This window comes from Schistocerca cancellata, chromosome 7, assembly GCF_023864275.1.
Source record: "Schistocerca cancellata isolate TAMUIC-IGC-003103 chromosome 7, iqSchCanc2.1, whole genome shotgun sequence".
In the NCBI taxonomy this organism is placed as follows: Eukaryota; Metazoa; Arthropoda; class Insecta; order Orthoptera; family Acrididae; genus Schistocerca; species Schistocerca cancellata.
The window spans coordinates 153,096,923-153,122,327 of NC_064632.1; the positions used below are offsets into that span (position 1 = coordinate 153,096,923).

The following is a 25,405-nucleotide window of genomic DNA, read 5'->3' on the forward strand; positions in this document are numbered from 1 at the left end:
TAGCTATTACAAGTTGTATGTTTGAAGGTTGGGTAGTATCTCCACGAACGTGCGCCACAAGTGACCCATTAATGTTGTGATGGTACCGAGCGCTTTTTGTTGTGTAGATGCTCTTTTAAAAAGCATCCCATAGAAGCAAAGCAGATGCTTCTTTATCTGTGGTTACTCGTACTTCAGGTACTTGAGCTATGCAAAGATGTGTTTAAAAAGAATAGCTCGATGTATTCATAGGGACGAGAGTGAACGTATCCTTTCATGCCCCGCAGCTAATTCGCTGCAAACAATAACCTGTAGCTGTGATCCTACAGTCAAACAGTCTACACTTCTGGAAATTGAAATAAGAACACCGTGAATTCATTGTCCCAGGAAGGGGAAACTTTATTGACACATTCCTGGGGTCAGATACATCACATGATCACACTGACAGAACCACAGGCACATAGACACAGGCAACAGAGCATGCACAATGTTGGCACTAGTACAGTGTATATCCACCTTTCGCAGCAATGCAGGCTGCTATTCTCCCATGGAGACGATCGTAGAGAAGCTGGATGTAGTCCTGTGGAACGGCTTGCCATGCCATTTCCACCTGGCGCCTCAGTTGGACCAGCGTTCGTGCTGGACGTGCAGACCGCGTGAGACGACGCTTCATCCAGTCCCAAACATGCTCAATGGGGGACAGATCCGGAGATCTTGCTGGCCAGGGTAGTTGACTTACAGCTTCTAGAGCACGTTGGGTGGCACGGGATACATGCGGACGTGCATTGTCCTGTTGGAACAGCAAGTTCCCTTGCCGGTCTAGGAATGGTAGAACGATGGGTTCGATGACGGTTTGGATGTACCGTGCACTATTCAGTGTCCCCTCGACGATCACCAGTGGTGTACGGCCAGTGTAGGAGATCGCTCCCCACACCATGATGCCGGGTGTTGGCCCTGTGTGCCTCGGTCGTATGCAGTCCTGATTGTGGCGCTCACCTGCACGGCGCCAAACACGCATACGACCATCATTGGCACCAAGGCAGAAGCGACTCTCATCGCTGAAGACGACACGTCTCCATTCGTCCCTCCATTCACGCCTGTCGCGACACCACTGGAGGCGGGCTGCACGATGTTGGGGCGTGAGCGGAAGACGGCCTAACGGTGTGCGGGACCGTAGCCCAGCTTCATGGAGACGGTTGCGAATGGTCCTCGCCGATACCCCAGGAGCAACAGTGTCCCTAATTTGCTGGGAAGTGGCGGTGCGGTCCCCTACGGCACTGCCTAGGATCCTACGGTCTTGGCGTGCATCCGTGAGTCGCTGCGGTCCGGTCCCAGGTCGACGGGCACGTGCACCTCCCGCCGACCACTGGCGACAACATCGATGTACTGTGGAGACCTCACGCCCCACGTGTTGAGCAATTCGGCGGTACGTCCACCCGGCCTCCCGCATGCCCACTATACGCCCTCGCTCAAAGTCCGTCAACTGCACATACGGTTCACGTCCACGCTGTCGCGGCATGCTACCAGTGTTAAAGACTGCGATGGAGCTCCGTATGCCACGGCAAACTGGCTGACACTGACGGCGGCGGTGCACAAATGCTGCGCAGCTAGCGCCATTCGACGGCCAACACCGCGGTTCGTGGTGTGTCCGCTGTGCCGTGCGTGTGATCATTGCTTGTACAGCCCTCTCGCAGTGTCCGGAGCGAGTATGGTGGGTCTGGCACACCGGTGTCAATGTGTTCTTTTTTCCATTTCCAGGAGTGTATGTATTCGCTAGAATTGAGAGCTAATTAAAATACACAGAAATACAATATGAAAGTTAAATGAATGAAAAAATGGTTCAAATGGCTCTGAACACTATGGGACTTCTGAGATCATCAGTCCCCAAGAACTTAGAACTACATAAACTTAACTTACCTAAGGACATAGCACACTTCCATGCCCGAGGCAGGATTCGAACCTGCGACTGCGGGCCGGTGTGGCCGAGCGGTTCTAGGCGCTACAGTCTGGAACCGCGCAACCGCTACGGTCGCAGGTTCGAATCCTGCCTCGGGCATGGATGTGTGTGGTGTCCTTAGGTTAGTTAGGTTTAAGTAGTTATAAGTTCTAGGGGACTGGTGACCTCAGCAGTTAAGTCCCATAATGCTCAGAGCCCTTTGAACCATTTTGAACCTGCGACCGTAGCGATCGGGTGGTTCCAGACTCCAGCGCCTAGAACCGCTCGGCCACTCCGGCCGGCGAATAATGAATAATTCTGTCCTAAAGTCTGTAAAGAATTATGTTGAATAAAGTTTATTCAAGAAAGGTCACCTCAAATAAGCGAGAAGTGGTCCTACGATATTCAGTTAAAATACAGACAAGACATACCCTTATCAAATGCTGTGAAGTCGGGAGCGTTATGACAATGGTACAAAACTGCCAACTAAATTGTAATCACCAATACGCGAAGATATCTTCATTTTGTAATCACAGTACACAAAATATTCACCAGCTGAATACACTACAGAGTTCAACATGATGATTTACAAACTAACAGTTGTGATACAAAGAATATTAACTCATACTCCGTCTATCCTCAGTTCCGTAATGCAAGTGCTTTGGGGCCATTCAGATATCTCATGAGTTAGAGTCCCTTCAAAGGTTTGAATAATTCAGTGGCCGTTCGCCACCCACAGTCAGTCATCTATACGACTGTATGATGCATGTGACCACAGGCAGGTCTGCCTGCTTCCAGCATTGGACCCAAAGTGCAAGCAGGAATTGTTCCCTTGAGCTATTCACTCGAAAAGTATCAGTCTTCACTTTACCCTGTAGTGTTACGGTATTATCTGATTTTCTACTGGCTGAAGGCTGTCCCCACCAAACTACAAAGCTCTTAATCTCTACAGACATGATTTGATTCAGCTTCACAATTTCCTGAACTAAAATTATATATTACAACAATATTTAAATAAATACAGGTTTTAAATATGCAGTCCCAATCAGATCATTCATAATAATTACGAATAAAAGTTTATTCATAAATAAATAAGCTAGTATTCTTGTGCAAGTGCACTCATGTTAAACGAGAACGAATTTTCATTAAATTTTGTTTAAATAATTATTTGTGCCTTCTTGTCCGAAGCATATTAAGGTTCACTTTTCAGTTGTAATGTCTGCTAACACATGAGACTGACCACTTATAAATTAGCACAGATTTTGAATAGCACTTGCAATCAACATTTGAATAAAGTTACTGGCAAAATGGTAAACTGCTCATTAAATAAATACACAAGTATGACGAAATATGAGGTAGTCATTTTTTGCTATGTCATTGTGGAGTATGTATTTATTGAGAACCATTTGCACAACGAAAAAGGTATAAAAGACGTCGTGAATCAATAAATAAAATAGCTGCAGATACACAGCTTTCAGTGACTAAAACTACAGAGCAACGCCATAATCAGAGATACCATATGTTGAAATCGCTTGTAGCATTTAAAAGTTAATTCAGAGGTTCATTGTGAAAATGTTTACTCGTTGTGAAATATTAACATCTATAGTGTTAAAAAATATTGAAAATAAAATTGTGTCATTGAATGCACCTCATTTTTATGAGATCACAGATATACTCAGATTTGATTTAATAATGAATTGTAAACTATTATGGATTCTCACAGAGAGCTGTAAGACACCATCTTCGAGCTTGACTAAACGTCCGCTACTGCTGGTTATCCCGCCTTCTGCAAATTGAGCACCCATTGTCCAGATACTCTCTTATTGATCCGCATCCGACTACTCTGTTCATCTTCGCCCCGGGTTGTCCTGGAGCGGTCACTACGGCCTGTCCTGAGCCCCGGGCCTGCTAGCATTCAGCCATACATCAAATACAAATAGCATTCCTGCGCAGCTAATTAGATCACCTAATGCTATAATGTTCTTCTTCCGTGGGCAACAGGTAACATACTGAAGTGTATACGCGTGAGCGCAAAACGATTAGACCCCCTAACAGTCACAGTCCACTTGTAACGTCCCCTTAGAACAATTATACTAGACTGTGCTTAAACTGACACACAATATTTTTTAGCGCAACGCAATCTGACTTTCAAAAATCCCTACAAAAGAATGGCCCTGACTAACATTAACCTATACCTTTCACAAATCACTTACCTCATAAAAATGTTCATTACTCGAACTACTGCAGTACAGCGAGCGCCACTACTGCCAGCTAAATAAAAGATTCAAACTACGGAAGGCACTAACTACTGATAGGGATAGTTAGCAAATTAAAGATTTTAATAGAGAACAAACAATGTATTTACCTTAATAGTCATAATATATGTTATCCAGTATTACAAACTTCGAAACTCCGCCATCTCCCTCCCCACATCCACCACTGCTGGCGGCTCACCTCCAACTGCGTAACGCTACGCGCTGTTCACGTCCAGCTGCCCAACACTACAATGGCAGACAACAATGCAAACTAGCCACAGACTGCACACAGCACAGCCAGTGATTTTCATACAGAGAGCGCTACTTAAGGTTGCCAATAAGAAAACATAAACAGCCTACTTACATAAAGAAAACATAAACAGCCTACTTACGTAGCCCCCATGCTCCCCAAAAAAAATTTTACAAATTGTTTTGGCCAGTGGCCAATAATGATTTGATAAAATTTTTCATAATTACACTAACAAAGATATCCAATGCACACACTTATTGATACAATGTTGGTCAAAAGCTAAAATTTTCTCACAGTCCATAAAGACAGTCCTGATCATTCATCATAATAGTAATTACAGTTTTTTTAGTCTCATTAGTAAAAAAAATTGCACACAGAAGTAGTGGATTTCCATGCAGTCTTGAAGAAGTAGTGGTGTCCTTCCAACGGAAAGACAGTGCTGACTCTTGACATGCTGACAGGTAATGGGCCACAATGGAGTAAACCCACAGCAGAGTCATTCGAAGTTCTGAAGAATATTGGTAGGTAGGTCATCACAAAGCAGACCCACTGTAGTCCTGGTAGATATTACGGTATTGGTGGGCCACCAGAGGTGTACACCCACTGCAGTCCTTGTAGAAATAATGGTATTGGTGAGTCATCAAAGGTGTAGACCCACTGTAGTCCTTGTAGAGATGGCTAGCAGCCATCCGTTGCGACTGTGCAGGTGCACAATCACCATTGAAGAGTCTTGCGGATAATAGAGCGCCCGCATCTCGTGGTCGTGCGGTAGCGTTCTCGCTTCCCACGCCCGGGTTCCCGGGTTCGATTCCCGGCGGGGTCAGGGATTTTCTCTGCCTCGTGATGGCTGGGTGTTGTGTGCTGTCCTTAGGTTAGTTAGGTTTAAGTAGTTCTAAGTTCTAGGGGACTTATGACCACAGCAGTTGAGTCCCATAGTGCTCAGAGCCATTTTTTTGATAATAGAGCAAGTCCATAACCATCACTTGTGCACTCACAAAGTTTTTGGAATTGTCCTTAGAACCAGCAATGCTGTTATCCAGTCCCTTGCTGAATTAGTAACACACGTGCTAACACTAACAGTCCCAACTTCTCACATATTGTGCATTACTATGACCAACAGAAATGTGTGCAGTGAAATGTAACTTACAAGTTAATAATATGATGAACTGCCGTCAATTACAATTTTATAACGTAAGAACACAATTACAAAGGTACAAAATACATCATTAAAGAACATAACAATACAGATAACATTTGTAGTAATACAGGCTTTACAAAAGAATCGAAATAACATATACATCAGTGTTACAGGAATTATTACATGAGTACATACATAAAAGATCAGAATAACTTGCAAAACATCAACTTTACACATGAGCATTAAAACAAAACCGAATAAATAATGTCTAAACATCTTTACAAGGTAAATAACATATTATTAATGCCAATTATATTCGAGGATAACAGTATTCCTCATCATAGTTCATGTAGCTGAGTATTAGAAGAAGAAAAAATTCTATGAAACTACACAGAGACAGGAAGAAAACAAATACACAAGGGTACACAAACACATAGTGGGATAACACAAAAGGAAAGGACAGGGTTCGTTTTCAGTGTAACATTTGGTACTGCAGTCCAACCCAAAACTTCATTCCATAGATCTTTCGTCTTATTTCAACCTTTTTTTCCACCAAAAAAAACCTATCCAAGCATGCTTTCTGTATTTTTCTCGTATAACCTCTCAGTGCATTTCTTCAAATTCATCAAACTCATTCTCTTAAAGGCTACCCCCTCTTAGGCTAACTTAAATCTACTGAGCTCAGATGCTAAACTAAGGAACGAGGCAATGCAGCAGCATAAAACAATTAACACAAACATCAAGGACAAAAATTTTAAATAGGCAAAGCAATTGCAGTACTACAACTAATATAAGGCACTGTGCAGCAAACAAGAAAAATAAAACAGTAGTAAATCTAGCTTAGAAGAGTAACACAAAGTCAAATTCAGTAACACTATGCCTGACAAACAGCAGTAACTTATACCTAAACATGACATAGCTCAAGCAGAAAAAATATTGCAGTAAAAACAACAATGCAGAAAAGGGAAATGTCTATTCACATCTTAATGTCTATGTAATTAAAGTGGTGCACCACAAAAACTAATTCTACAAAAAATTACTTGAAAAGAAAATTATATATGCAGTTATTGTTATCAGTCCCTTCATATTGTTCTTTCCATTCCAAAAGCTCCTTTTTCGAAGAATGTGGATCATAAAATAATTATTTAATAGATCTGTTGACAGAAAGTGTTCACATTAGCAAATGCATCTAAGTTTAATTTATAAAACTAATGCTGCAACACAACTGGAAACCAGATATTAAACAAAATGAGCAATCTCTCAACTACAAAGACAATAGATGTAAAATGTTTCTAATCATTTCATTAGGCATTTTAGTAAATATCATAAATTACGAGCTCCACAGTATGCTTTCAACAAGGAAATGTCAATAGCGAGGACAATGGCCTCCCCTTTCTTTTTTTCTACCTGTGCTTCTGATGAGGCACTCACTAATGACTTGTTCTCCCGGCGTCTGACACAGCTGGGTGCCCACGACGCACATGCAGGTGGTCACTTAACTTTCTTATGGAAATATTTACGACAGCAGTTTCCGCTACAGTGACAGTCTCATATACAAAATTCCATGGGTCGAGAATTTGCATTGCAAATGTGTAGAAACAAAATCTTATGAATATAACAGTGTCCAAAAAATTTTTTGCCGGCGTTGTATTACATTTACGCATTTACACACATTTCATAACTCTTAAAGTACGATTCTTGGTTTCCAACAACCTTTTTCACAAACCAGAGTCCCTAACCACTACTCATTATTCCTTACCTCATTCGTCCACACTTCTTCAATATTTCATCTTAATAAATATGTAGCATAATCAAATTCATCATATAACATCAGCTTATTGATCATAAAAATACCTCAACAGCATAATACACATCGTCGTCGTAAAAATAACATCATAACACCTCAGTCAAATCTCAAAAAAGTCGTAGCTTTCTGCAATAATTTCAAACCATAAAAAATATTCTCTGCTCATTTCAATAGCGTCATCTACCTCAAACGTACTTTAAAATCATGATCTCATACCAAATAAATCATTCAAAGCTCTCATAGTATCACAATGGGTCCGAAAAAATATGAAGAGTTCACAAAGTACAGACAAAATACAATTTCATAAGTGTGAAGTTACCCAACTGTGTAATTGCGTAAACATGTGTCACTGATGTAAAAAAAAAGTTTATCTCTCAGTTAAATGATCAGATAGCTGTGTAATTTATGTATTAGAGTAATATGGTACCGATGTGTAAAGTTGTGTAAGCAAATACCATATTAGCTAATGCTCCTTGTGCTTGCCAAACACATGGTACACAAAGTAAACGTGTATCCCCCTGAGGATTATTGTAATTATACCCTCAGGTGTTACAGATTACAGCAATGGAATGAAATGTATCACGGAAAACTTTCTTTGTAATTGAAAAATCTTTAAAAATAAATGTTTTAAGTACAAAATTAATCACTCAGATACGTGTACTGTAGCGCTAAACAGTGCGTCTTGTTGTAAGAAAATCTCTGTGGAAGTGTCGTAGTTATTGTCCTCCAAAAGCTAATTTCTGCAAAAGTCAATGTACTTACCTCATGATAAACAAAAGTGAAATGCTTTGCGTATAGACATCTTACTTATTATGCTTATTGCCATGATGAAGAAAGTACTGTGCTGTAACGTACTGTTGTGCTACGGAAAAGGCTGTCTCATTGTAGCTGTACCACAAAAATTACTACTAAAACATGTTTTACTTTCCAGAAGAATTCAGAAAAACCGTGCAGATATAAAACAGATACTCCGCAAAAGCAACAATGTAAATTGTGTCACACATTAGTAACGTCGTGATATAATCGTGTAGCTGTCACATAAACTAACCACTGTGTCATCTGGTATCTCCCAGAAAGTACTTTAATTCAGAATGTATTTTCAAGTACACCAAAATGTTGCATTAAAATCTCATTAGCAGTACTGCTAAATGTTCTAAGTACATGAGCCTTATAGTCGTTACGTAATCGTGCAACTAACAAGCAAGAATGTACACACACAATAACACTGTGTCGTCTGTTCGCAATAACAATGCATTCGTAATTTCTGTTTGAATAAGTTCTCTTGGTTCTTGACTGGAGGAGGAGGAGGAGATTAGTGTTTAACGTCCCGTCGACAGCGAGGTCATTAGAGACGGAGCACAAGCTCGGGTGGGGGAATGATGGGGAAGGAAATCGGCCGTGCCCTTTCAAAGGAACCATCCCGGCATTTGCCTGAAGCGATTTAGGGAAATCACGGAAAACCTAAATCAGGATGGCCGGAGACGGGATTGAACCGTCGTCCTCCCGAATGCGAGTCCAGTGTGCTAACCACTGCACCACCTCGCTCGGTATCTCTTGACTGGATATTTAACTTTAAACATTGTTGCATGGTAACAGTTTCTAAAGCATACTAGTAATGTGAAGTGAAACGTTTTATGGCAAAGACAAAGTTAAAAAGCAGATTATCTTTCAATAAACGGTTTTACATGTGAAATGTGGTGTAAACCTTTACTCTTCCTAGTACGCAGAGTTTCAACTTGAATGCAATTATCATGCAGTATTCGTCTGTAAAGAATACTGGAATTTTGCTCAAGGTTAGCGTCAATGTTATTTTTCTCTGAGCCAGCCGGCGCACGCGGCAGCCTGCGGTGCGAGTCATTGCCTGTTCCTTTGTTGGCGCGCGTCGTTATTGGGATTTGGAGACCTAACTTCTTCAAATTCACAGTGACGAGAGTGCGCTGCTCTGTTTGAAGCTCGCCAGTTCTGATGAAATTCAGGTCTATCGTTTTGTCGGTAGTTGACATAGTTTCTTGTTTGTCGGTCATGTGGTGGAGAATTTCTCCCGGAATCGTAACTGCGCGCTGAACTGTTGCGTCTGAAGTTATTCTGTCTCCCTTGATAATACTTATTTTGGTTCCCATATTGTCTGTTTCTCTGATTGTCTCTGTGATAGACATTACTGCGGAAAGGTGCTCTTTCCCTGTAATTATTACTACTCTGCCAACGGTTGTCATACGGGTGGTGTCTGTTTTGGTCACGATTTGTGTTGTGAGAATAGCCTTGTCGTGTCCAGTTATTATTTCTTTCATCATGGAATTGCGACGTATGTGACCTGTAGTTGTTGCGTTCCTGTTTACGCGTTACGCGATTGTCAGTGTCAATTTCTAGTTCTTGTAACAGTCCCTGAAAAGCATCAATGTCGTCTTTGCAACGTCCTGCTAAAATAATATGTCGTAAATGTTCAGGCAGTTTGATTAAGCAAATGCGGATGAGTTCTGAGGGGCTGTATGGGTTTGACAGGTACTGCTTCTTGTGCAACATGTCTTAAAAATATTTGACAAGACTGGAAAATTCAGATTGTTCGAAATGTTTCATCATTATGATGCCATGTTTTACCCGGTCTTGTGTGGCTTGAGACCAATATGCTGAGAGGAAGGCATGGTAAAATTCTCCTTCACTGTGGCAATCGTGAATGACCGATCGCATTCTTACAGCTGGTTCATTCTCTAAGTAGCCACACATAAATTCTAACCTGTGCTCCAATGACCAGTTGGGAGGGAAACAATGAGAAAATTGATGAAGCCATGCTTGTGGATGAATGTCGTTGCCAGAATTCTTAAATGTTTTGAATTTACGTGTAGTAATGAACAGCTTATAGTCGAAATCATCGTGTCGGCGAGTCGCACATCGCTCATTGTTACTTCGTTTCGGCGGTCCCATCTCAAAATCCAATGCACCTTGCCAATTTCTTTCATAATTTCCGAAGTGTCCTGTGTTATTATTTTGTGGTTGTTCCGTATTTCTATGTCCCTCTTCCCGTACTGGAGCGCGAGTGTCCTCTGAAATATGTAATTCTTGTATTACCTGCGTCAACTGATCTTGTACTTCCCGGATTTCTCTTTTGTACTGTGTATTGATTTGATTTTGATTTTGTTTGAATTTTCTTATTTGTTCATACTCTTCTGTCTCAGTCAAGGCTACGGGTCTTGTGTCATTCAGAAAGTCATCTACCTTTGTAGATAAGTTAGTGACCTGATCCGAAAGTTCGGCTACTTTCTCCGATAGTGTACTTATTTCCTCCATGTGTCTTTCTGAACCAATTTTCAGGGTATCTACTATGTCCTTTAAGTTTTCCTGAGTTTTTGCAAGTTGCGTAACCGAATCGGTAGATGCAACTGAGTCAATTTTAGCTTGCAAGGTCTCATGATTTTCATGAACAATAGTTTGCAGTTCTTTTATGGCTGCTTCGTGATTCTGTAATGCATTTTCATGACGCGAAAAAATAGGTTGGAAATGCTCACAAATTTGTGTTTTTACGTCATTACAGACCTTTTGACATTTAGATTCGATGTTATGTAACTCAGTGGTTAAATCTTCACATGTTTGTTCAAGTGTGATGTCTAACTTTTGAAGATTTTGTTCCATTGTGTCTAACTTTTGAAGATTTTGTTCCATTGTGTCTAACTTTTGCTGTGTTTGTCTCTGATTTTGTTCCATTGTGTCTAACTTTTGAAGCTTTTGCTGTGTTTGTCTCTGATTTTGTTCCATTGTGTCTAACTTTTGAAGATTTTGTCCCATTTGTTGCATTAATTGTAATAACAATGCATTAGTGTCTGGAATCTGTTCCTCTACGCTTTTCGGCGGTGCATTTGCACCAGCAACATTCACATTTTGACAAGCAGAAAATGTGTCTTGACTTATTTGAGAAAACGGTGAGGACGCAAAACCTGAATCTACAGTATTTGCAAAATTGTGTCCTATCATTTCGGATTCCTGAGGCGAGCTGTTGCCGAGCGATCGATCGATAATGCTTCCCTGTTCACTAATTGTTTCACTGCCTACGCCATTGTTTGCCACCCGCTCCATTTCCTTATGCACAGTTACCCAATTACTATGTTGAATATTAGTTAATTCATTACATGGTGGCGCTAACACACTACTTCGTCTTCACTGTCATTTCTCAGTTTACTTTGGAGCCTAGTGTTACGTTTTTCACACGCCATTATTGTCACAATATTTCACAAGACAACACAGAAGAACACAATTTGAAGAGCAAAAATAGGGGAACACATTAACATAGCACTGAAAATAATATCTAGTTAATTGCAAGCGCAGCTGCGAAATACTTGGTGCAAACCTACATGCATGCCACAACTGTTTTACTGTACAAGAATGAAAAACTACAGCTACAAAGGAAATTCTCTCTACAATTACGTGCTAGCAATAAACAAAAGCTACACTAATTACACAAACTAGAAGAAAATATCAGAAGATTCCAGTGAAGTATCCTCGGCTAAGGGTCGTCATATGAAACGTCCCCTTAGAAAAATTGTATACGACTGTGCTTAACCTGACACACAATATTTTTTAGCGCAACGCAATGTGACTTTCAAAAATCCCTACAAAAGAATGGCTCTGACTAACATTAACCTATACCTTTCACAAATCACTTACCTCACAAAAATCTTCATTACTCGAACTACTGGAATACAGCGAGCGCCACTACTGCCAGCTAAATAAAAGATTCAAACTACGGAAGGCACTAACTACTGATAGGGATAGTTAGCAAATGAAAGATTTTAATAGAGAACAAACAATGTATTTACCTTAATAGTCATAATATATGATATCCAGTATTACAGACTTCGAAACTCCGCCATCTCTCTCCCCACATCCACCACTGCTGGCGGCTCACCTCCAACTGCGTAACGCTACGCGCTGTTCACGTCCAGCTGCCCAACACTACAATGGCAGACAACAATGCAAACTAGCCACAGACTGCACACAGCACAGCCAGTGATTTTCATACAGAGAGCGCTACGTAACGTAGCCAATAAGAAAACATAAACAGCCTACTTACATAAAGAAAACATAAACAGCCTACTTACACACTTCATGGCGCAGCTACGACTGTGCAGAAAACATAGTGTCGTAAAGTTTGTGACGTGTTTGTTGGAAGACTGTTTGATGCAGATAAAAGACAACAAACACACTGATGTGTGTATACATAAATATATCTGTGCTTATACAATTACAACCTGTATAAGGGGATACATACTTTTACCCGCCCTGAAATGAATGCCAACATGGTAAACAGATGTGTCCTAGAATCTTAAACAAATGACACTGAATTGCTTACTAGCCGCCACCCTACATTATGTCTATATCTAAACACATATTATGTAAACCACTATGAAGTGTATGTTGTTGTTGTTGGCGTTGTGGTCTTCAGACCTGAGAGGGATTTTATGCAGCTCTCCATGCTACTCTATCCTGTGCAAGCTTCTTCATCTCCCGGTGCCTACTGCAGCCTACATCTTTCTGATTCTTCTTAGTGTATTCATCTCTAGGTCTCCCTCTACGATTTTTACCCTTCACGCTGCCCTCCAGTACTAAATTGGTGATCCGCTGATGCCTCAGAACATGTCCTACCAACCGATCCCTTCTTCTAGTCAAGTTGTGCCACAAACTTCTCTTCTCCCCAATTCTATTCAATACCTCATCATTACTCATGTGATCTAACCATCTCATCTTCAGCATTCTTCTGTAGCACCACATTTCGAAAGCTTCTATTCTCTTCTTGTCTAAACTATCTATCGTCCATGTTTCACTTCCATACATGGCTACACTCCAGACAAATACTTTCAGAAACGACTTCCTGACACTTAAATCAATACTCGATGTTAACAAATTTCTCTTCTTCAGAAACGCTTACCTTGCCATTGCCAGTCTACATTTTATATCCTCTCTACTTCGACCATCATCAATTATTTTGCGCCCCAAATAGCAAAACTCCTTTACTACTTTAAGTGTCTCATTTCCTAATCTAATTCCCTCAGCATCACCCGACTTAATTCGACTACATTCCATTGTCCTCGTTTTGCTTTTGTTGATGTTCATCTTATACCCTCCTTTCAAGACACTGTCCATTCCGTTCAACTGCTCTTCCAGGTCCTTTGCTGTCTCTGACAGAATTACAATGTCATCGGCGAACCTCAAAGTTTTTATTTCTTTTCCATGGATTTTAATACCTAGTCAGAATTGTTCTTTTATTTCCTTTACTGCTTGCTCAATATAGAGATTGAATAGCATCGGGGAGAGGCTACAACCCTGTCTCACTCCCTTCCCAACCACTGCTTCCCTTTCATGTCCCTTGATTCTTATAACTGCCACTGGTTTCTGTACAAATTGTAAATAGCCTTTCGCTCCCTGTATTTTACCCCTGCCACCTTTAGAATTTGAAAGAGAGTATTCCAGTCAACATTGTCAAAAGCTTTCTCTAAGTCTACAAATGCTAGATACGTACGTTTGCCTTTCCTTAATCTTTCTTCTAAGATAAATCGTAGGGTCAGTATTGCCGCACGTGTTCCAATACTTCTACGGAATCCAAACTGATCTTGACCGAGGTCGGCTTCAACCAGTTTTTCCATTCGTCTGTAAAGAATTCGCGTTAGTATTTTGCAGCTGTGACTTATTAAACTGATAGTTCTGTAATTTTCACATCTGTCAACACCTGATTTCTTTGGGATTGTAATTATTATAGTCTTCTTGAAGTCTGAGGGAATTTCGCCTGTATCATACATTTTGCTCACCAGATGGTAGAGTTTTGTCAGGACAGTCTCTCCCAAGGATGTCAGTAGTTCCAATGGAATGTTGTCTACTCCCGGGGCCTTGATTCGACTTAGGTCTTTCAGTGCTCTGTCAAACTCTTCACGCAGTATCATATCTCCCATTTCATCTTCGTCTACCTCCTCTTCCATTTCCATAATATTGTTCTCAAGAACATCGCCCCTGTATAGACCCTCTACTGTATGTACTCCTTCCACCTTTCCGCTTTCCCTTCTTTGCTTAGAACTGGGTTTCCATCTGAACTCTTGATATTCATGCAAGTGGTGCTCTTTTCTCCAAAGGTCTCTTTAATTATCCTGTAGGCAGTGTCTATCTTACCCCTCGTGAGATAAGCCTCTACATCCTTACATTTTTTCTCTAGCCATCCCTGCTTAGCCATTTTGCACTTCCTGTCGATCTCATTTTTAAGACGTTTGTATTCCTTTTTGCCTGCTTCACTTACTGCATTTTTGTATTTTCTCCTTTCATCAATTAAATTCAGTATCTCTTCTGTTACTGAAGGATTTCTTCTAGCCCTCGTCTATTTCCCTACTTGATCCTCTACTGCCTTCACTATTTCATTTCTCAAAGCTACACATTCTTATTCCACTGTATTTCTTTCCCTCATTCCTGTCAATCGTTCCCTTATGCTCTCCCTGAAACAATACGACTTAGGTGGAACTGAATTTTTTTGTTTTGTTCTTTAATCTCACGCATTTGTCTCGTGGTTTCTGCAATTTGTTTCGTCGTTTCTGCATTCTGAATTTTCATTTGGTTCGCAATTTCCTTTTGTTGTCTTGTCATGGCTTCCGTCATAAATTGTAATAATTCTGCCAGGGTCCTATTGCGTTTTCTTCCGACGTCCTACGCTCTGTGTTTTCGCCCAAGTGTTGGTTTGCAACCGATTGCATTGAACTGTGCGGTGACACATTTCTGCTCGAATTCCTTATACTCTGTGGTGAGGGAGCTCTGATTGCTTGTACTATGGGTTCTACGTATTCAAGATGCAAGTTAGAATCCTCATTGGCTGTCTCTCTACTTTCCTGCTCCTCTGTCGTATGCTGACGTAGGTATTCTGTGCCTTGGCGTACATTATCCTCGTTATGGAGCGTTATCTGTCCTATTTCTCGCGATAATGCATCGACTGTTGTACTGTCCTCTATTCTCTGTCCATCTTCATGCTGGGTCTCTACTTCAATTCGGCCAAGGTCTCGATCTGCCATTGCTAATCTTTCTGATTCCCTTATCTTCTGTTTTAAAAGCAATTCACGCGCCCTACTTCGCGTTAACATGCGCTCATACGATCTCACGCGTTTCATAAACTTTTTGTTCACACGACTTGACGCTTATTATACTCAATACTGACAATCCATTCACTTACTTATTGGGTCAGAACCAACTTGTCAACGATGTATCTGCCACCTGTGCGCTTGCATTGGAGAGAAAACTTAATTCTAACAATATTAAAATTCATAACTTAATTATGCTATTGTCTCTGCTAGAATGTCTCACTTTCTATTGAATACTTTCTTACTATCTATCGCTGTAGCTACTGTTTTCGACTGTTTATAACTTTAAAAAAAAAATTTATTACGAAAATTTTTCAACATGATATTTTTCTGACCTAGTTAGGCATGTGGTCGACCTTCAATCATGGTATTTTACCATCCTGGCAGGGTCGCCATTCTCTAATATTCTGCATGGTTTCTGCGACTGTTTGTTCTAAGTTGTGTCTCCCTACCACTTTCGCACAACGACGTTCAGAGCGTGTTTTTTAGGGAATTGACTAGTTTGAACCTGGGACCTGTTGCTGATAAGGAGACAACAGACCACACATGACATGTAGAGTTCAGAAGAGTTCAGTGAGACTAGCGATGATATAATCAAATACTTAATGACTTCATCGTCAGCTCCACTGCACGCCCTGTAAAAGAATCTTAATACTAACTAAATTTAGTGGAAGGGGTTCAATGCTTTCCTATTTTTAGTTAGCTGGTAAAATAACGTCGAAACAGCAGTTCAGTTTACCATTGGAAATTTTATTCTACTCACAAAACATTGTTTATAAATTGCACTATTGATAAAAGGAAATATTTTAATACAGGATGATAAAAACCAACTGCGTTCAACAAAAATGTGAACGAATATTCCCTGAGTGGGTTTCCAAGTCCTACAATTGATCGAAGGATGACCTATGCCATATCACATCTATAATCTAGGTTTAAATTAAGTTTCACAAAAGAGAAAACTATCAAAATGGTCTACAGTGACCCTCAATTATCTTTAATTACTTATCTAACTTGTCGTAAATTACAGTGGCTGATGTGGCTTCTCAATAACTATATAACAGAAAAATCATCGCATTTCAGATTTGTACTTCAAGTAGCAAATGTGAACACCATGAGATTTAATTGACGATCGACACTAGTATTACGTAAACAGGGGGTGTAACAGATGAGACTTCTGCAGTTCTTAGTGAAGCTTTATGCGCTGTTATGCGGCATCACGTGCGTTCATTACCTTGTCGTTGGTTAGGCAGCGTCAGGGGGCGGCGGGCAGTGCAGCTCCATACAGCTCGCCGACTCGGAAGCAACTGTCTCCTAACTTCTCCTTACTACAATTTACCGAAGTTGGTTTAAAAAAAGCTATCTGGCTGTGTTTTCAACTGACCAATCATGGTCTCAATGTTAACCTTAAGCTCCGCCTACAAAATTCTGTCTATCCAATGAGAAACGTTATACTTTTCGTGGTGGGGCAATGTTTTTAACGTTTGCAACGTAACAGAGACTCGAAATGTCTCACGCTAAAACTTGCAGCTGGTGTGGCCCTTTTAGTGTTATCGTAAGATCTATACTGTTCTTCTGGAGGGCTCTATCTTTTACCAAGGGCGGGGTGGTGGTCCTGGTGGTCGGCAGGCGATGTGGGTGTCCGTCCCTTATCGTAGGGCTTTCTAGCTTAACACGGTTCTGTTCTCGGCTTCTGTTCTCGTTTCTCGCCTCGGAACTGCGTCTGTTTCACGGTGGGAAGGTATGACATGCATTTAGGCATTCTTGTGCTAGTCTGTGGTATTCCATTTGCTCACTCGTTAATTGTATTACTTTGGTTAATTTAATGTCACGATTTATTTGGAGCTATGTGACATACTACTGGATTTGCTTATCATGTCAGGGTTTTCATGGAAGGTGTTGGATTTGCCTGACACCTTACGTATCACCACCCTTCAAACTGTATTTTTTCACTGAAGTTAGGCAATGATTGAATCGTAGTCTAAGTCAGTCAGAAATTTTTCCTTTATCTAAATTTTGTTGCCTACTGTTCAGCCACGTTATCCTGGTTCTATGCTATTTTTTATTAGTAATTTATATTTTTATATTCTTCCACATTATTCTCAAAAATATGTTTATATTGACAAGAGAAGAATATTTGTATGCTATTATAATTATTAATTTTTAATTATTTTCTTTCTCTATGTAAGTGTGTAGTTTGTTTTTTAAGAGGTTTGTTATCAGAAGTGAGGAGTCTTTCACATCGATTTTCTTAGAAATATTGGTTTTTTTTATAAATGTGGTAATTAAGTAAAATCTATTCCTAACACATTTGCTAAATATCATGTACAAGTAAAATGTTTTTGTTTCTTGACACTCATTTCAAGATTGTTACACTAACAAATAATAATTATTTTCAAGAATTGCTTTGACAAAGAAATATACATACACAAGATTGAGATATTATCCTCACAAATGGTACAAATTTTTTAAAAAAGGGAAAACATCCAACAAGATAATTTTTTATTCATTGTTTTTATGAGGAGAAAATAAGTAAAATATAGTTATTCTTTTATTTTTATGAGGAGAAAATAAGTGGCATATAGTTTTAGTGTTTATTATGCCTTATCTTTGTTCTTTATATACTGTCCATTTCAGAACTAATGACTTATTTTTATCGATAGTCTATTTCTTACTTAAGTCCATAGTCAGTGACTGTTATTTTGTAGTTTATTAGCTGTCTGGTGTGCTTAACTTATTTAGTTTTTCACACATTTCTTTTGCACAATTGCTACATCACATAATTTGATTTCACACATTCACACAATCCTATGAATGTTTAAGCATGAGGTTGGCGAATGTTTTTCTACAAAGATGATGGACTTGAGCTTGATGGATGTGGGCAAGTATTTGATGTACAGCTTTGTTCGTCGTCCCTTGTTGGCTTTGCAACGGTGTGTTGCTGTTGTGGAGGTCCCATAATGGAATGGTGCTGTGAGTGCAGAATCTCGTGGTTTACTGACTTTGTATGCATGAAAGTCATTGTTATGTGTCGCTGAAAGTGGTCGTTTTTCGTTGTGATACTTTGCAGATGACTAGATTACAATAGGATAGGGATTTGGGAAGGTATGTCGTCTATTCTTCACCCATCTTCTTTCTTGGTCTCAATCTTGCGAATCTTCAACTTCTGTTCTTCCTGCTTTTTCTCTGCTTCTTTCTTGATTCTTGGTTCTTCTCTGGGCAGGATATGGGAATATTTATTGATAACTAGTCGCTTTGACGTTCTCCTCTTAGTAACAGTTTGATAAATTGTTTGGGCATGTCATTTTTACTTTGTGGAAGTTTTCTTCAGTTTTGTGCATCAGCGTGCTGTTTAATAGCAGTAGTGTGACTTTTACACATTTTTTTTTCCACTGGTGTCTTGCCCAAGCGGTCTTCTCATCGGGCCGTTTTTTGCTCACTCCACTGACTTGGGGCATGCTGGGGCCCTCTTGGCCTTCGGTGTTCTGTCCCAGCAGGGTTCCGCCACTCTGTGGTTCCGCTTAGCAGCAGTCAGATTTACTGCCCACTTCGGCTACAAGGGCCCTCTGTTGGTCTTGCTGTCCTTTCCCTTCTCTCAACGCATCTGCCCTGTAGGAATCGTGTCTTGCTAATTACGTCCTTTTCTTTCTTGATACTTCTCTGGTTGCAACTTGTGGGTCGTTGCATCTGGTTTTTTGCTGGAATTTTTTACAATGGTTCTTACAAAAAGTTTTACTTATATTCATCTAACATATGTCTAGTACCTACATTGTTTTACGCCTTCTTAAAAAGCTTTACAAATTTCGGCACCCTTTCTGTGTTACAATTCTAAGATATTTTGAGTCTTAACTTCTACAAGAATCCTTAAATTCGTTTTATATTTTTGTGTGTTGTCGTAGTGTATAGCATTTTAGTATTTCATGCTGTTAGACTATCTATGCTTTATCCCTTCACCTTAATCTATGCTACTCTTGGTGTTATTTTTGTTTTTGTTTTTATTGGAACTACTGCCGGCCGCGGTGGTCTCGCGGTTCTAGGCGCGCAGTCCGGCACCGCGCGACTGCTACGGTCGCAGGTTCGAATCCTGCTTCGGGCATGGATGTGTGTGATGTCCTTAGGTTAGTTAGGTTTAAGTAGTTCTAAGTTCTAGGGGACTGATGACCACAGCTGTTAAGTCCCTTAGTGCTCAGAGCCATTTGAACCATTTTATTGGAACTACTGAATTTTCCCCACCTTCCTGTCTCTTCATTCTTCTTTCTCCTGACGATCTTATCTGCAACAGAAACTTGAAATATTATGCTAATTATTTAGTTGAACTCCTTGAAATTTTTCGTCAATTTCTTTATGGACTTCTAACATGAGTTGAGGCGATTCCCCCTTTTGTGCATACCATTCTAATTCTTCATCCTCTTTATCTTGCATCATTCTTAATTGTTTGTTTATAACTGGTATTTCTTCTAATTTTAGCTTTTGCTCAAAGAGAAGTGTGACATTCCCGAATGTTAGGCTACCATTCCCCACATCTATTATCGCTCGTCTCTCATTTAAAAAATCTGCACCTATAATCAAATCTACAGTTAGTTTAAGTATAATCACGAAGTTGGCTTTGATCTTTTGACCTTGGCACGAAAGAGTTAACCTTGTTTGTCTCATAACTTCCGCAGCATTGTTTCTAATAGGACCTCTTAGTTTAATCTTACGTGTTTTCAGAACTGGCAATTCCTCATTGGCATTACACTGCATGAATAAATTTTCTGAGATCGCAGTCAGTTCACTTCCTCTATCAATTACAATATTGACTGGGATATGATTTACCATGGCCTTCACAGTTGGTTGAATTTCAAAGGGTTGGTTCTGTTCTTCTTCTTCTTGCATCAACGAGTCCTCCACTGAATCATACATAAGTCTTTTCAGGAATTTCCCTTGTGAATTCGAACTTTCTGTAGGATAAGCTTCGTCTGCTACTTCTCTCTCTTTTGTTTCCTCTTCTCTATTTCTTCCTTCATTTACGCTTTCTTCAACATCCTCTACTTTTTCCTCATCCTCGTCTATTTTCTCCTTCTTCATCGCTACTTCCACATAATCGCATTTAAATGCTCTAATTATCACTTCATAACTTCCTTCATTATATATGTTGGGTTGTGTGCCCACTAGTAGCTTATTTTCAACTTCTGTCAACTGCGAATTATCCTCATTGAATTCGCTTTCCCTGGTTTCCATCTCAAATAGCTCTGCAATACTCATTACTTCGTCCTTTCCTCCTACATTCGTTGTGCATGCCTCTGGTAATTCATCTTCCTCGTCAGTATTCTCCCAATTAATTTCGTCCCAACACGATATTGTTATTTTCTTGTCTTCGTTTTCATCTGGTCCCTGCGGATTTATTTCTTCCTTCTCTTCTCGTGATAAGATTTTTACTTCTCTGTTCAAGGTGTTGCAATTGTCCTGGGTCGGTGCGTCATTCTCTTTGGCATCGGCGCTTAGCTGTCAATTCGAACGTTTATCGGGGTTTTGTGGTCTTACCTCCACCTCTTCTATCTTTATTCTCTTTTCTTGTTCAGCTTGTTGATAGTGGTTTCTTTGTTGATAATTTGTCGGTCTATTGGTTCTCCAGTACCCGTTCCGGTTGTCGTTATTCCCTCTGTAATAGTTGTTGCCGTTCCTGGGTGAATTATATTTATTGCCATATTCTCTTCTAAATCCATAACCGTTTCTTTGTTGAAATCTGTTGTCGTTTCTTGGTGCGAAGTTATCACGTGGTTCGTAGTTATTCTTTCTTCGTACTGTGTCTTGTGCATTCCACTGCCTTTTGCTTTCGTTTTCACGTGAGCTTCGTCTTTTTCTTGCGTCATCTTCCGAAAATATAAACTCTAGTTCCCTTAGAATTCCTTTAAATGCTTTGACGTCATTGCCTCCGCGACCTACTAATGATTGCTGGTATTTCAATGGCAACTTCATCGCGCATAATTTAATCAACTCTCCGTCACTGGATGGTACATTTATGCATTGATTTTTATTTGCCATTACCTCGGTAATTTTTCGGGGCCCTTCTCTCCTGAATTTTCAAAAAATGGAATCTGTAATAATTCGTACTTCACTATGTTCTGTGCTTCGCTGGACCAATATCGTGAGAGAAACTTCTCTCTGAAATCTTCGTACGATCGGCATGTCGCTGCAACATTCTGCATGGTTTCTGCGACTGTTCCTGACATGTGTGCTGTAACGTTCCCTGGCAACACTCACACTATTAATAAACTAAAATTTGATTGTACTATATACGCCGCTATGAAGCAATTTGTACATACTGTCATTATTTAACAAAAAAAATTTTTAATTTTGTGTAAAGGACATTCGTTATTATTGTAATACTTTCTGTAGTAATATTCTCGATGTATTTATGATTGTAATATTTCTATACTCATAATGTAATTGCGAAATGTGTCAATATCTGCGATAACAAAAATGTAAAATTCAGCCACAGAGGAAAATAATGTTGTAAGATTACAAAGAGATGTTAATGGTCAGCAGTAGTATAAAAAGCACCACGTAGTGTGTATTCTTTGTCGTCTTCCTGGAGAGCTGAAAGTGAGAGGAACCTGTGACGTAGCATTTTATGAATGGGTAGACTTCTTTTGTCTGTATCTAGATTTAGCCGCCATTAGAGGAGAAATTACAAACTAATGTAAGTTGAATTATTGTTGTTGTCTAAATACATTATAATTTAACAAAAGTGTGTATTACTAATGTAAATTAGCTTGCCCATGTCATTTATAATATTTCTTTAAAGAAAGAAAGAAAGAATTCAGTAAATATTAAAAAAAAAACCACTGCATTTAGAAAATGTGTGCCAAGGCCGAATTATGTAAAGGATTTAATTCTCAACTAAATATTCTTAATCAGTTAATATGAATTCACGTAATGTGAAACGTACTTAATTCTGTGTAAATGAATTTTTATTACCACACGCAAATAAGAGATTGTACAACAAAGTTCGTACGTACAGAAGGAAAGAAAGGCAAATTAACTAAAAACAAATTTAAAAAAAGGTAACTGATTATTTTATTCTTTAAATGTAATTTCATTAAAGTGCACATATAAAGTCTAATTTGTGTGCTAGCGTCCAGTGTTCTGGTAATTCTACTCGAAATTGATCAATAAAAGTTCGTGGATGTAATGAGTTTCCTTCTCGAAAGTGTTGAAATTTTCTGACTGTGAGGAAATGATCGTTGTCGTTCTGCGTCATAGTTCCATATGAAATTCGCATATCTTCGCCACTTTTGTTTCTGATAATTTCTCCCGTTGTTCTTTCCGGTTGTGGTAGATCCATTGGATACTGTCCACTGTAACTTTCGCCTACCCTTGCGTAATACCGTTGAAGTGGTACGCAATAATTTTCTTCGATCGGTTGTGAACGTGTAGCTGAATGCATTGCACTGTACTCTTCGCGACCTGGCTTTCCATTGTCACGTATTGGTTCGGTATTTTGTCTGGCTAACCTTGCCGCTTAATTGCACGATCCAGACTGCCTTGAAACACACATTTGTGGTTCTTCATGTGTTCGTGGTGCCATTTGTTCATCAAGAATTTCGAAACGTGTTTGTTGCTGTGCAGGCTGTCTGATTTTAGGTATGTTACTTTCCGCCTGTGATTGGAGTCGCAAATGCATGATATCTTCGTTAATTGCTTGTTTTTCCGTTGCTATCACAGATACGGATGTGGTTGCAGACTAAGTGCTTGTTCGATCCTGTTCACTACGCTCTTCAATGCTTTGCAACAACTCTGTTCGCAATTTCTTAAACTGATGCTTCGTTTGCGCTTCTATTTTGACTATGCGATTATCATATCTTTTTAACGCTGCTTTTGTGATACTTTTGTGTAACACACTGTTTTCAACAATTTCACGCGCTGTACCTGCTGCTTGTCTAGTAATTACATTTATCTGTTTCTCTAGTTTCTTGACTTCTCCCTGGGTGTTGTTACGTAATGTTTTGATCTCGTCCTGAGTGTCATTACGCAATGTTTGTACGTCCACTTGTACCTTGTCAATGTCTGTTCTCAATTGATTGTGACCTGTTATTAAGTTTCCTATCACTTCTCGAGATTCTTTTGCCTCGTCTTCAATATGAATTAGGTGTAACTGAATTTTTTTGTTTTGTTCTTTAATCTTACGCATTTGCCTCGTGGTTTCTGCAATTTGTTTCGTCGTTTCTGCATTCTGAATTTTAATTTGGTTCGCAATTTCTTTATTTTGTCTTGTCATGGCTTCCATCATTTATTGCAATAATTCTGCCAGATTAGTTGGTCCTATTGCGTTTTCTTCGGACGTCCTACGCTCAGTGTTTTCGCCCAAGTGTTGGTTTGCAACCGATTGCATTGAACTGTGCGGTGACACGTTTCTGCTCGAATTCCTTATACTCTGTGGTGAGGGAGCTCTGATTGCTTGTACTATGGGTTCTACGTATTCAAGATGCAAGTTAGAATCCTCATTGGCTGTCTCTCTACTTTCCTGCTCCTCTGTCGTATGCTGACGTAGGTATTCTGTGCCTTGGCGTACATTATCATCGTTATGGAGCGTTATCTGTCCTATTTCTCGCGATAATGCATCGACTGTTGTACTGTCCTCTATTCTCTGTCCATCTTCATGCTGGGTCTCTACCTCAATTCGGCCAAGGTCTCGATCTGCCATTGCTAATCTTTCTGATTCCCTTATCTTCTGTTTTAAAAGCAATTCACGCGCCCTACTTCGCGTTAACATGCGCTCATACGATCTCACGCGTTTCATAAACTTTTTGTTCACACGACTTGACGCTTATTATACCCAATACTGACAATCCATTCACTTACTTATTGGGTCAGAACCAACTTGTCAACGATGTATCTGCCACCTGTGCGCTTGCATTGGAGAGAAAACTTAATTCTAACAATATTAAAATTCATAACTTAATTATGCTATTGTCTCTGCTAGAATGTCTCACTTTCTATTGAATACTTTCTTACTATCTATCGCTGTAGCTACTGTTTTCGACTGTTTATAACTTTCAAAAAAAAATTTTATTACGAAAATTTTTCAACATGATATTTTTCTGACCTAGTTAGGCATGTGGTCGACTTTCAATCATGGTATTTTACCATCCTGGCAGGGTCGCCATTCTCTAACATTCTGCGTGGTTTCTGCGACTGTTTGTTCTAAGTTGTGTCTCCCTACCACTTTCGCACAACGACGCTCAGAGCGTGTTTTTTAGGGAATTGACTAGTTTGAACCTGAGACCTGTTGCTGGTAAGGAGACACCAGACCACACATGACATGTAGAGTTCAGAAGAGTTCAGTGAGACTAGCGATGATATAACCAAGTACTTAATGATTTCAGCGTCAGCTCCACTGCACTCCCTGTAAAAGAATCTTAATACTAACTAAATTTAGTGTTAGGGGTTCAAGGCTTTCCTATTTATAGTTAGTTGGTAAAATAACGTCGAATAAGCAGTTAAGTTTACCATTGGAAATTTTATTCTACTCACAAAACATTGTTTATAAATTGCACTATTGATAAAAGGAAATGTTTTAATACAGGATGATAAAAACCAACTGCGTTCAACAAAAATGTGAACGAATATTCCCTGAATGGGTTTCCAAGTTCTACAATGGATCGAAGGATGACCTGTGCCATATCACATCTATAATCTAGGTTTAAATTAAGTTTCGCAAAAGAGAAAACTATCAAAATGGTCTACAGTGACCCTCAATTATCTTTAATTACTTATCTAACTTGTCGTAAATTACAGTGGCTGATGTGGCTTCTCAATAATTATATAACAGAAAAATTATCGCATTTCAGATTTTTACTTCAAGTAGCAAATGTGAACACCATGAGATTTAATTGACGATCGACACTAGTATTACGTAAACAGGGGGTGTGACAGATGAGACTTCTGCAGTTCTTAGTGAAGCT

General features: G+C 39.6%; 1 protein-coding gene and 1 non-coding gene across 2 annotated transcripts in view; one reads left to right on the plus strand and one right to left on the minus strand.

Moving 5' to 3' along the window:
• The window catches only part of LOC126092677 (centrosomal protein of 128 kDa-like), a 146,856-nt gene that overhangs the window by 85,843 nt on the left and 35,608 nt on the right, over nucleotides 1-25,405 (plus strand). The window lies entirely within an intron of this gene.
• Nucleotides 8,838-8,910, minus strand: Trnaa-cgc (transfer RNA alanine (anticodon CGC)). Its single transcript has one exon. It is a non-coding gene; the product is annotated as a tRNA-Ala (tRNA).